General features: G+C 38.2%; 1 protein-coding gene across 4 annotated transcripts in view; it reads left to right on the top strand.

The window, feature by feature from the left end:
- The window catches only part of Zfand6 (zinc finger AN1-type containing 6), a 68317-nt gene that overhangs the window by 711 nt on the left and 53747 nt on the right, over positions 1-13859 (top strand). The window contains exon 1 of one of the 4 annotated variants that reach the window (XM_055623096.1): positions 10235-10290. The exons of the other annotated variants lie outside the window; for them this stretch is intronic. The gene's annotated coding sequence lies outside the window, so the exon portion shown is untranslated. Of the gene's footprint in view, positions 1-10234; positions 10291-13859 lie in introns of those variants that run through there. 4 annotated transcript variants of the gene reach the window in all.

The raw sequence follows: 13859 nt of genomic DNA, 5'->3' as shown, positions 1-13859 counted from the left end.
CGGAGCCGCGGCCGCCCGCCGGGGCTGCGTCCCCGCGTCCCTTTTGCCGGCCGAGGCGAGGGCGGACTCGGATGGAGGCTCCGGGGCCCCGAGCCCTCCGCCCCTCCGAGAGCGTTTCCCAAGTTTCGCCCGGTTTGATGAGTAAACAAGCCGCACGGAGCGTGGCGTCTGAAGTCGACTCAACTCCGTTCGGGCTCTGTGCCCGGCCGTCACCATCCTGAGTTGTCGCCCGGGTTGTGAGAGCTGGGGCCTTGGGGTCACCTCCGAGCCCTGCGTGCTAATCAGCTTGGTCGGCAGCACCTGGTGGCTCCGGGGAAAAAACAAAAAAAAAGAAAAAACGCAGTTAAACGCCACTTTCAAACCAGATTCTAAATTTACCTTTTTTCCTAATGTAAATTGCCACGTAGGCTTTTGGGGTCATTTATGTAGTATTTTATGACAGTTGCTGTTTTGTGTGTTATCGCCAGGCCTACGGGGGCAAAAATTTTGTAAACCATGAACGTGGATAAATGGATAAAACAGGTTGTCTTAATTTTCATTTAAAAACGTGTAAGGAGGGGTAAGAGGCACAGATAGGAAAATTTCAGGTTTGATTGGTGTGTTATTTTGACTGCAGGCGTACTTTTCCTGTTTCTAATTAGTGTCAAAACTCACTAGATTTTAAATCTGTACAGTTTGTTAATTGTGAGTTATATCACAAAGTCTTAAAAGTAATGGTTAATGCCACGAGAGTGGATACATGATGTACTATAACTATAAAAAGAGAAAACATGATGAAAATTCCAGACTCCTCACCCCAAAGCAAGGCCTAGAACGTTACCTAAACCAGTATGTGCTCATGAGTTTCTTATCTGGTCTCCCCCAGTTCACTGTTTCTTGCTGAGGTAAACAATCTAGACCTGTGGATTTTATTTATCTTATTTATCGTTCTCTGGTCTTTTTAAAATCAGTTTTGTCACATACTAATCTCTTCAAACCATGTCATTTTAGGTTCCTCTCCCTTTGAACTTTGGACAGGTAGTATAGGCTTGTGGTTCATACATATCATTGCTTTTTAATGATGTGTTCCTCTCCTAACCCCACGGTTGCGATAGTGTTTCTTGTTTTGCTTCTAACGAGTGTACTCTGGGAACTTTTCTCCTTCCAGCTGTTGTTGCACAAGTTGTCTAAAGCAAATACTGACGATCCTAGGAGAAAGTTTTAGGCAATCAGGAGTAAAATAGAAATGAAAACATTAAGATTCTGCTTTCTAAAGCAAGGTACACTCCTGTATTCCCTGCACTCGGGCGGCAGAGGCAGGCAATTCTTTGTGAGTTCAAGGCCAGCCTGGTCTACAGATTGAGTCCAGGGCAACTAGGGATCTGTTACACAGAGACAACCCCGTGTCACAACAAAACAAAAATTCTGCTTCCTTTAATCAAAAGGACTCATTGTCTTTGTGATCCGTTGGTTCCTAGTTGTTATATTTGCATGAGGAACTAAGATTTCTGTTAATCTCTTTACACTGAATCCCTTCAAAGGGGTTGTGGAAAGTATGGCACTCTTTGGTACCCTTTCAGTGCAAAACTAGCAAGTTGGACAAAACATGTGATGTTTTGTAAAGCCACCCTTTCTGTTCCCTACCACTCCTCCCCTCCCTTTAGTCTTTGGCAGAATACTGTGGAGTCTTCTTTGCCTTAAACACTCTTGCAAAAGAAACTTGTAGTAAGCTTTCTCTGCCTAGTTGGCACAGGCTTTGCTGGAGTGGATTGTCTGTCAGAGGGCGGAGCATTTAAGGGAAACATTAGGACCCACGTGTCATTTTGCAATTTTTGAGAAGGATATATGAGTGTGTGGTAGGCATCAGGACTTGTCAACACACATTGAAGTATTTTTTATGTTTAAGAATGTTCCAGGATGTGCTCCAGACAAATTACAGAGCAGTATTTCCTTAATTTCTCAAAGATGGTGTGTGTGTGTGTGTGTGTGAGTGTGAGAATGGGAGCATGTGTGTGTAGAAGTCAGAGGACAGCTTTGTAGACTCAGTTCTCCCCTTCGTGGGTTCTTGGGATCAAACTCAGATCATCAGGCTTGCACAGCAAGAACTTTTACCCACTTGAGCTGTCCTGCCATTGCTGAATGAGTTTATAGATTATGGTAGTCCTAGGTTCAAAGTCCTTCAGTGACTTTTCAATCCATGAGATAAAATTCAGACACAGTTTTACTGTGGTTTATATAACCTACACTGGTTGTGCCAATAAAAATACAATGCAAACTTCAAGTCAGAGCCATGCTGAGTAAATTAAAATATTTTCAAAGCCAAACTACAAGAGAAAGGCAGTGAAATATACTTTTATTTAACCTAAGATGCAGTGCTTGCCATATGTGATGAGTGTGAGAGATTATTTGGTGGGATAGTTTACACTTATGGAGATGATGTGTACCATCCACTTGCAGTGTGTCCTAGTTCAAATTGGCCATGATTCATTGTTTATACTTCTAAGATCTTTCTTATTGTGCCTTTTATCTGTCTCGGATCGCAGCCTTTTGTCTGTATTGCAAATATTTTTCCTGGCTCTTCATTTGCCTTGTATTTGCTTACAGGCCTTGCTCCTTTCTCTTCTCTTCTAACCCCTGTTTCCTTCCTTATACTTTTAATGTATCTTGGTTAATAATTATCTTTTAAAGATTTATTTTGTTTGAAGATTGTATGTGTGTGAACTTGTATTGTACATGCAGTGAATGTTGGTCCCTTGGGAGGCCAGAAATGGGTGTTGGATCCCCTGGCGCTGGAGTTACTGTCTGATGTGGATGTTGGGAATCTAAACTCAGGTCCTCTGAAAGAGCAGTATGCATTCATAGCCACTGATCCATCTCTCCAGACCAGTACTTATATTGAAAAGATGATTGTTGCTGTGTATATGATCTGGGTAGGAGGCGCATGCATACATGCGTGGTGTGAAACATTTATGGAGGTCAGAATGTGACTTTGGATCTGGGAGATCAAACTCAGGCTGTTGGGTTTATATAGCAAACACTTTTTCCACTGAGCCATCTTGCCAGCACAATTACATTTTTATGCCTTTATTCTGCTTTTATATTTAAAGTAGTCTTCTCAGATAATTTTCAGTTCTTTTCAAATATTTTTATTATTTTTAATTGGGGGGGTCCAGTGTGTGCATGAGTGTGCAGGTGTCATTGGCAGCCAGAGGCACTATATTTTCTTGGAGCTAGAGTTATAGATGTTTATGAGCTGCCCGGTGCTGGTGTGGATGCTGGAAACTGAACTCAGATCCTCTGTAAGAGAAGTACTGGCTCTTAACTTCTCAGTTATCTCTCTAGCACTTCTTTCAGTTCTTTAAAGTTTTTCTTTTTCTTTTTTAAAAAATATCCATAGTTCTGTGTTCTTCTGACAAGTGTTTTAGTAACATAAATATTAATTGAAATAAGTAGATGCTTAACCGGTTATTACAATTCTATCAAAAATACTGACTGTGGGTACAGGCCACAGAAGTCTAGGGACCTGAGTCCATCCATCATCAGTTTCCATGGAAAGGTAGAAGGAAAAAGCTACCACCACAGAGTCGTCTGACCTCCAGACATGCCTCCTCTGGCACATGCATTCCCAGTCCCCATCTCATCATGGATACTTCTGTATTTTCACACAAACAAAAACTTCAAAATTTTCAACAACCCACCCTACCCCCACTTCACCCCTCAACTCTCCACTCCTGCCTCCCAGTGTTTCTTTAAAATAAAAATACCTTTATTTACATGCTAAAATGAATACACACTTGATTCTGTTTTGTTTATTCAGTACCACTGGCTTGGTATTAATACTATCTTTCACTTCAAAAACTTGGTTGCTATTTGTCAGACCCTGCTCCTGGCTCAGTGGACAAGTGCTTTCCCTGGGCTTGCACGGAGCCCTGGTGTGTGTTTAGAAAGTTCCTGTAGCTATACCTTTCTTTCAACACTCTGAGCACCTGATATACACCAGACTTTGTGGTAAGTGCTGGGGTATTGCTGTTCCCAGGATGTGGTCCTTGCAATGCAATTCCATGGAGTTTCTAAGAATAAGAAAAGCATACAATTAAAGCAATAGACAGGACGTTTCAGATTTTAACGTGTTTAGAAAGAAAGAAATGATAGGTACTAATTGAGTGCTTTTATAGTGTATCTCTAAGGAAGTAAACAGTTGATCAGTGCTACCAACCTGGTTTCAGAGTTTCATAGTTTCACCAACATGATGGAACTTTTAAAAAAATGCTCCCTGCGTAGATCTTAGGTTGGACTCCAATTTACAATCCCCCTGCCTCATCTTCTTGAACACTGAGTGCCTGCCATTGTACCTGACAAAAATCTAATGATGAACTTATTTTTTTTTTTTTTTTTTTTTTGTAGCCACCTTCATCCTGCAGCCCTGCCCTAAAGTTTGTCCTGTGATTCTGGTCTGAGATTGAGGAGTTAAGAGGAATCCCCAAGGAGGGGAATGGCTAGTGTAACAGATACAGTATTTGACTTGACTTAGAACTTGAGGGAAGATTTAGACTCTCTGGGGTCTGCCGATTGAGGGGAAAATGGGGAAAAGCTCAACTCTTATTTTGGAGAACTCTGTTAATAAGGGTGTTCTTTTGGCCCTGGGTGCTTTTCTTCACTGATTCTAATGTACTATCTTTGTTGTTGTTTGGTTGGGTTTTTTTGTTTTGTTTTTCCTCCTTAGGCCTCTGCCATGCTGTCTTTGTTTCATTGTAATACCCTTGAGAATTCTTTTCTGTTCCTATAGGCCTTATCTTTCCATTGGTTGTTGCTTATTTAGAATAGGCATTTCTTCTGTAGTCAACTAGCAGTTGGAGTCCATTAACCACATCTTCTAGTGTTTTTTTTTTTTAAGATTTATTTATTTATGTATATGAACACTTTGTTTTCATGCACACCAGAAGAGTGAATCAGATTCCATTACAGATGGTTGTGAGCCACCATGTGGTTGCTGGGAATTGAACTCAGGACCGCTGAGCCATCTCTCTAGCCCGTGGTGATTTCTTCTGCCAGTGTTTATTTGATGGTCTGCTAACTACCAGCCCCTCTGGCTGTTAAGTAGTTAAAATGACATAATATTAAACTCCCTTTCCTCATTTATATTAGCCACAGTGTAGGTGCTCAGTAGCCACATGTGCTTATTGACTTATATTGGACAGGAGAAATAGGGAGTCTTTACATTAATAAAACTTAATTCTGATTTATAGTCTTGTGGCTAATGGCCACATCAATTAAAATAGCCATGCGTAGCTATTGAAGAGTGGCAAGTCAGAATTGAAATACAAATTTGACATTTGTTGTAAAACAAGAATGAAAGTTTTTAAAAAATATGTAGCCAGGTGTGATGGCACATGACTTTAATCCCAACACTCAAATTTGCACACTCAAAATTGCACAGGCAGGCAAATCTCAGCCTGGTCTACATCGTATGTTTTAGGACATCCAGGGCTACATATAGTTGTCTTCAGAAAAAGAAAAAAAAGTATGTATTGGATAATATATTTTATATATATAGTTACAATTTTTATATTTTAATATTCATCTCACAGAAAATTGGAAATGCATGTTCTAATTATTTTTAATTGGACAGGTTCTCACTCATGACATAAGTTTCTTAAAAGGTAGAGACTATGTTTATTTTGTTGACCTTGGCATCCTGAGCGGGCAGCGGTACCCAGGATGTTGTTCAGACAGTGTGGGGAGGCAGTAAGTTGACAAGAGATTCTTTTGTAAAGATTTATTTTATTGTCTAATTATATGTGTATGAGGAGGAGGTGTTTGGAGAAGGGTGTTTGCAAATATGTGAGTGCAGGTGTCCTGAAGTTCAGAGGAGGATATCAGATCTCCTGGAACTGGAGTTACAGGCAGTTGGGAGCCTCCTAATTGTGGCTACTTGGAACTGAATTTGGGTCCTCTCCAGAAGCAGGATGTTTGACAAGAGACTTATCTGTTCAATTTTTACATTTCAAAAATTGTAAGATTGCTTTGTTTGTAGCAGTGATTAAGAAAAAATTAGTCTTCTTTTGATAGCTAGCTGATAGTCTTTGTCTTCTAATCTTTTATTCATTCCTTTATTTATTTATTTATTTATTTATTTATTTATTTATTTATTTATTTATTTATTTATTTATTTATTTCTGGTTTAGGCAACAAAGTGGGAATAAGAAAACAAAACCTACCAAATCTGCAGTTTATTTTTCTTCATCTAGCAGTTTCACTTAGACCCACGGGACATTTATTTTGTGCATGTTCCTGTTTATTAAGCAAAATTGTTTACCTATAACCCAGAAGCATACATCTTAATATATAAGACTTATGAACGCTTTTCCTTTTACTTATATATTGTGTTCTTGTTTTGATCCCCATTTAATTTATGCTTATTGGTGACCTTGTTTAAATCTTTTACACACCTAAAACAAAGCAGCATACTGAAGCTTGTATAAAGATTTCTTTCCTATTAGTTTGGTTTACACTGTCCTATTTGTAGATGGCCTTCATTTTCTTAGTATTTCCTTTGTGTGCAGTGTGTGGTTGAATGGGCCATGGCCAACCTCTGAGCATATACACTTTGTGTTCTTTTCCACCCCACCCCCATAAGAAGATAAACCACACCAGGAGTTGCAGATTAAAGCACATCCCTCACAGCTGGAGGTAATGTGTGTCTGTCAGAAATAGGTTTTGAAAATTGTTTTCCTTACCCCTTGGGTAGTTGATTTCAGGCTCTATTCTCACCAGTTCTAGTGTTTTATGCTGAAGTCAGGGTGGTCTTTTCATCAGTGACTTTGTACATCACCAGCTCTGTCCAGGGAGAGTGCTGGCCAGGATGGCCTGCTTTTGTAAGAACAACAACAGGTACAATTCTTTTTAGGTTTTTGTTTTGTTTTGTGACGGTGCTGTGCCTGCTGTAGTGTGGGCAGGCCTAACACTGTGTAATAATAGCCAAGGATGACCTTGAATTTCTGATCGTCCTGCTTCCACTTCTGAGTGGTAGGATTATTGGCATATTGTGCTGTATTGTATATAGTGCTGGAGGTCAAACTCATGTGGTTCTTGGGATCAGTCCCAGGGCTTTGCGCATGGTGGCCAAGCACACTCCAACTGTGCTATTACTCCCTCCCTGTCCTCCAGCCCTGTGTAGGATTATTTTAATCAAAACTCATGTGACCAGGTTATTCACTGGTGGCTTATTGTTTTATGAATTATTTTTGAGCTGGTAAGGTTTGGGGAAATATTCAGACTCCCATAAAGAATATACAGTAGTTGGGCACGGTGGCAGAAGCCTATAATCCCAGCATTCAGGGAGGCGTTGGCACCGTCTCTGTGAGTTGTAGGCCAGCCTGGACTACAAAGCAAATCTACAAAGCCAAGGCTCTGTAGAGAAACCCTGTCTCGAAAAGCGAGCAAACAAAAAAGAATATACAGTATATTTTCTGACTACTTGATGTGTAGAAAAATTGCATTGCCAATCACAGAACTTCTCAAGAGCTTTATGCTGTTCCCTTGTTCTTACCATGCAATGTTTTTGTCATGTAATTTAGGCTACATAGTTTCTGGGTTTAACATGGCTTTCTTGCATTTGATTTTGTTGTCAGAAATACCTTAATTTTAATCTGTGTGCCACCTAAAATGATGATTATTACCTTTAAGTTCTTTGACATCTTGGTCACTAAGTCTACATGTCTCTTCTTTTCTTCTAAGAGCGTGAGTGTGTGTGCGCGTGCGTGTGTGTGTGTGTGCGTGCGCGCGCGCGCGCGCACGAGTACGCAATAGAATATTGCTTTGTAGTCAAGACTAGCCTTGTACTTCTGGTTATCCTCTTGCTTCAGCCCCCCCCCCCCCCCGTATCGGCATGTACCAACACAGCTGGCTCACATCTCCCCTCGTGTTGTAGTATTAGTGTTAGTGCTATGTTAACATATGATTTGTGTCTATTTCTTATAAGTCATTCACTTTGAAGTGAAAACTGCACCCAGAGCAATAGTGTCTTTTGTGTTCACAATTGTCTGTTAATTGTATAATTGCCAATTTTTAAAAATTTAAGTTCATGTTTTTATTTATTTGTGTGCATCTGAGTGCATTTCTCACTTTGCACTTATGGAGGCAGAGGACTATTTGCAGGAGTCAGTTCTTTCCTACCACCACGTGGGTCCTGGGGATGGGATCGAGATCAAACTATGGTGGTCAGTCTTGGGGTCATGCACTTGAGCCATCTTACCAATCTGATCCTGCTTGCTGCTTTTTAACTTTTTATTTCTCTAGCCTTTATCTAAAAAGTTCTGCTCATCTACATGCTGTCTTCTGCAAGTCTGCACTGTAAATTAGATATATTCTTTTTACTGACTGTTCCTGTACTTCTCTTCCAGTGTTGTTTTGGAAGGATAAGAAAACCTGAACTTGACTCATGAAGTGCAGGGCATTCAAAGCAATGAGTTGTTGCAAAGGCTCATGGGACTAGGCCTCTGTGAATTGGCTCTTTCAGTTTGTCCACTTAAAGAGCATAATAGAATATGCAGCTGTTTGGGCTTTAACAGGGTATTGCTCCATATTCATGTCTAGCTGCAATTATGTGAATTTTCAGCTTGTTACAAAGACTTCTCTTTGTATTCAAAACAATTTTGTTGGCTTTCTGTTCTAACATACAAATTTTCTCTGATTAAAAAAATGTTAAAAGAGTTTGAACTTTGAAAACTGTAGATTTAAATTTAAAATTCTTTAATGCATAAGCTTATTGAAAACGTTGTAAGAACCCACTGTAGTAACAGGCGTGGTGCCTCTTACTTGCAGTCCTGGAACTCAGGAGGGAGAGGTAAGAGGAGTTGAAGGACAGTTTCACGTTGTCTCATAAAACAAACAAAAAATCAGAAGACCCCCCCCCCTCTAATTTTCCTTAATTTCATATTATTTTTTTCAGCTTTAGTTAAAGTATTGGTAAAGAGAAAAATGTATTTTATTAAACATCTTAAATGCTAGCCATTCAATCAGGTTATGCTTAAAATGTCAGTAAAGTTTGGGCTAAGTTACTAAAATGTAAGCAATTCTAAGCAAAGCATAAAATGTAGCAAACGTAGCCATGTATAAGTGACAGCAGGTCTTTTTCCTTTAAAAGTTAGAGTCCTGTACAGTGTGTGTCTCTTAAGAGTATAGCAAAAATGCTTTTATGCACAGCTTCTTGGACAGTTTAAAGGGAATTCACTTTTCATTTCCTTCCTTCTCAGCACTTGGGAGTCTCAGATAACCTCCTGCTTAGAAGACAAGTGAGTTCTGGGCTAGTCTGAGCTATATAGTGAGGATTCTGATTCAAACAAACAAACAAAATAAGTAAAAAGAACAGTGGGGGAGGGGGAGGATGATATAAACATCCCTAAACTTTCTACTTTCCTGGCAGGGTGCTTGTCTAGTATGGTCGAGGTTCTGGATTAGATCCTTAGTACTGTGAAATAAACGGATTAAATTTGTTCCTGAACGTGCTATTAGACAAATTGCCTTGTGTCTTTAGATCTCCTTTTGTAGTGAATAATCAGTTTTAACTGGAAATAGTAGCCTTTTGGTGCACTGAGAACTTCAGTGTGTTGTGATACCCGAGACTATGTCAATGAATTTGACAGCTTAGAAGTGATCCTTTAGCATTTAGGGTTTAGCTTAGAAATGAATCTTCAGAATTTTAGGGTTTGTTTTTTTAATGCTGCTTCTTTTTTCTTATGGTAATGGCCCTCTCACTAAGGCTTAGAGAACACACAAGTGTTTTTTTAAGTAAAATTTATAATGGATTTTGTGTAGATGTTTAAAATTTTTCAGGCAAAATGTGGGCTCTCTCAAAAGAGAAAATCTGTTTAAAGCATAACTTTACATTCGTGGTTCTGTAAAAATGCCACGGTATTTATGTTAAAAGCATGTATCTTACATAGCGTATCCCCAAGTAAATGAAAGTTGCTTCTGTGAATTTTCATTGTACTTTAACCCAGACAAAAGAAAGCAAATCGCTTATGATGGGAAAACGGAAACATTACAGCCTGTTTCTTTAAGAAACCAGCTTATCCAGGGGTTTAGTGTGTTTAACCTAACCTGCTAGGGAGGAAAAGTTCTTTAAAATAATGGATATTAGTCACATCCAATCACAGTTATCAGCCTCACTAACAGGGAGGAGATTTGACTCTCCGGCCACTAGAATTGCGGTAGGTGGAGCTTGGTATTCAGGTTTGGTTGCTTTGGAGTACAGCTTCAAGTGAAGTTAATCTGAGGTGAAGCAAACAGAAAATTGTGGAGGTTTTGTTGGTAGGATTTTTGTTCTAATCTTTTCATGATCTTATATTTTATACTTTTGCTCCTTTATGCTTTTGTGTGTACTCGGCTTTGTCATTGTTTCTATTTTCTGATGCAAACTGAACATTAAAATTAAGCAGGGAAGCAGAACAAAAGGGCTGTTTGAACAGGAAATAGGTGCTCAGCGAATCAAACTTGACTTTATTATTATTTTTACTTTAGAATGTGAGTGCCATTAAAAACCTCTGATTCATGATCATCTTCACTAACAGGCATTTCTCTTGATTCAGATGTTGAAACAGTCATTTGTCAGTTTTTATAAATGACATCTTAAGGAGGTCTATTTGATGTCATTTTCCTTAAATCTAAACTGTTAACTTGCTAAAAGAATAAGGAATTGGTTATTTTTAAAAAATTGAAATACCAACTGATTCTTTTTTTTTTTTTACTTAGTGTACCACTCCCTCTTTAACTCCATTATATTTTAAATTTAGCAATATGTTGGCATCTTTAGTATCTCACAATTTTAGCTTTGTCTGTACAGAGGTTGTTCATAGATACTACTTGTAACAAAATAAAACTGCTTTCTTCACAATTCATTTTTTGGGAAGGATGACAATATGGTTAACGTCCCTTTCAAACAGGAAACAAATGTTTTTTGTTTTAATAGGTATAAGTAGATTACCAAAACTTGAAAAAGTATTTGTGGATCTAGTAACATTTTTTTTTACCTAAATAATTGGAAGTATGCCTCAGTATTCTTTTTTTTTTTTTTTTTTTTTTTTTTTTTTCGTGTGCCCTTTGCTCTCAGGAATCAAGTTATAAAAAGTTTCTTCTAATAATCAGCACAGGTGCCAGCCCAGCCCTCCCAGCCAGTGTGTTTGTGTTTGCTATGCTGTTTGTTCCAGATCACTCGAAGCGTTTAAAATCAATGCTTTTCTCCTGTGTCTATTGCTTAAACAATACTGTAGTACAATCAGGAAGTCATATGTGTGCTCACAATACAATAAATGGCCTCATTTTCCCTCTACTTCTGTAGATTATATTTTTGCATTTTACAATAAGTATGAATAACTGTGTAATGGACATGTTAAAACTGTTTTAGTTCTGATAGCTATGTAGTCCTCTAGAGTTGCTGTGTTGTTAATCCAGTCTTTCATCTAGATTGTTCTTAATTTTTCATTATTTTAAATGATACTGCAATGATTATAAGTCTGTACATACTACAGTAGTTTACTTTTTGCAAAAATACTAATTTATTTAGGAAAAAGTTTCCTCTGGAGTAGGCTTACATAGAAAAAAAGGATGTCAACACTCACTGGCCAAATTGCTTTTCAGAAAGATTTTGCTTTTTTTCTGTTGCTGCCCACAGGATTTCTTCAGAATTCCCTGTGAGTAGCCCCTGAATTTTCTTTACATTGTGCCTTTGGAGCTCTGAGTTGTTGGTTAGCTTTCGTGTAAATAAGTAGCCTATTTTAAACTCCATTTTCCAAGATATAGATGAATCTAAATCCATTTTCTGGATATTAAAATTAGCTAAAAGAAATTGGGAACGTTTTTACCCACGTTAGTGAGCAATTGTATACTCTGTTGGCTGTTATATTTATTATGAATATTGCTCTCAGCATGTTCAGGGCTTAATATTTTACACTGGCTTTGTTGGTGGCAGCTCTCCTGAGTATGTACTGCTTCTGTAAGCTTATACCAAAAAGCATTTTCTTTTAAGAAAATATATCAGGAACATTTTTAGAGGCGGTCTTGAGGAGAGCAATTGTTAGCTGTTTCTGAACTTGTTATAAGTAAATAGCCTTTATCACTGTGTTTTTGTATTTGGAGAGTTTAAAAGTACATGGAAAGGGCAAAATCTATCTAGTTCCAGGTTTAAAATAATATCTCAAAAGTTTTCAGTATTTAGAGATTTCCAGAGAAGAGTAAAAAGGATACATACCACTGTGCACACACAGTGCCTCTCGATACGTCTGCGCTAAGGGAAGGCTTTGTTTTCAAAGAGTGCTGATCCGTGCTGTCAGAAGCTGGTCTTTACTGTGATAGGCTGTAACTGAGTTAGGAGCTGGAAAACTAATATTGCAGAATAAATTCGAAAGTTGTTTTAAGACAAAATTCAAAATTCCTAACAATAGGGATAATGATAAGTATGGGCTATTCCGTTATTAGTTCATCTTATTTTGATTGTAAATGAACTTATTTTCTGTACATTTTTCTTTTAATTCACTGATGACTTAGTATTATTTTCGCAGCTGCTAGTCGAATGTTCGTCTTGATGCTTGTTTGTAGAGGTGTGCTGGTGATGGTGGTGGGGCTTAATGTTAACTTTTTTGTTACGGTTGATAAAGACTTTCCCCCCCAGAAGTTTTTATTTCTTCATGTTTGGAATAGAAGAAAAATTTTAAATTTTTTTTGTATTTCTATCATAAATATTTCTCTTACTCTGAGCTAGAGAAAATGTTTGATTTTCTTAATATTTAGCCATGCCATACCATACCAAGGAGAGATGAACAAAATTATATACATAATAATTTTAGTAGCAACCACTTAAGCACTGCTTGTTGATTACATTTTAATCATTACAAAGGTAAGGATTTACCTGTTCACGTGCTCTGGAGAGCACTAAAACTTTGAGAAATGATTCTCCTGAATGGTTTCTCTCCTGTATCTCTGCTTTGTTGGTCTCTGTCTGGTTGACAAGTAGAGGCTGCCCTCTTAGTTCAGTGGCTTCAGGGGAAGAGTAAAATTCAGTGACTACAGAGAGAAGAGAAACATTGGCCTAGATGTTGGGGAAAGATCTGAAAAGCAATAGTTGTGTTTTATTCTCTTAGGGTGGAAGAAAAAGATTAGAAATACAGTCAAAATCTCCACTGTTTGAGAGTTCACAGGGATGTAATAATTTTTTTCCTCAATGATAAAAGGAAACATTTTAACGGGCAGTAAGTTGATAAAACTTGAGGCAACTTAGACACTTGTTATTTACAAGGGTTCTTAGTTCTGTGTAGATTTTAGAGTTGTGAAATGCCTTTCCTGTATGGTTTCTAACTGTTCTAGGAGGTAAGTTTCTTGTTGGTAACATAGGATGTGCTTACTTGTGAACTGATATCTGGATCTGCTTGATGAATGTGGTTGTCTTCATTTGGATGTGAATGGAGTTCACTTGAAACAGATTTGTGGTTAGTGGTGTTTTGGTAGATGAGAGCAGATCCATCTGTTCCTCTCTGTACATTTCCCTTCTGCTCTTTACAGGCACCTGGATCTCTTCCCCTTGTAGATTTTTGTCCAGTACTTATCTTCTCAGAAACATTTAGTACTCTTGACAGCTTTGAAAAACTTCCCATGAGTTTAATGACACTGTTTGTGCTCCTATTTGTGAACTTCTGTGTCCTTTGTAAATGTCTCTTTGTAACCATTAAGTAAGTAAGGGAGCTACAATAGGATTCTTAGTACTTTATTCATTCCAGCCCCCTGTTCTTTCTGTTGTTGGTTCTAGGACCATGGAATCTTAAACCTAGGCATGTGTTTTAGTGTGTGTGAGCGCGCATGCACACTTTGTCACCCAGCTCACCAGATGC

Source organism: Psammomys obesus, unplaced genomic scaffold (assembly GCF_907164565.1).
Source record: "Psammomys obesus unplaced genomic scaffold, mPsaObe1.curated_primary_1811, whole genome shotgun sequence".
Lineage (NCBI taxonomy): Eukaryota > Metazoa > Chordata > Mammalia > Rodentia > Muridae > Psammomys > Psammomys obesus.
This window is presented reverse-complemented; position numbering and strand designations above follow the sequence as displayed.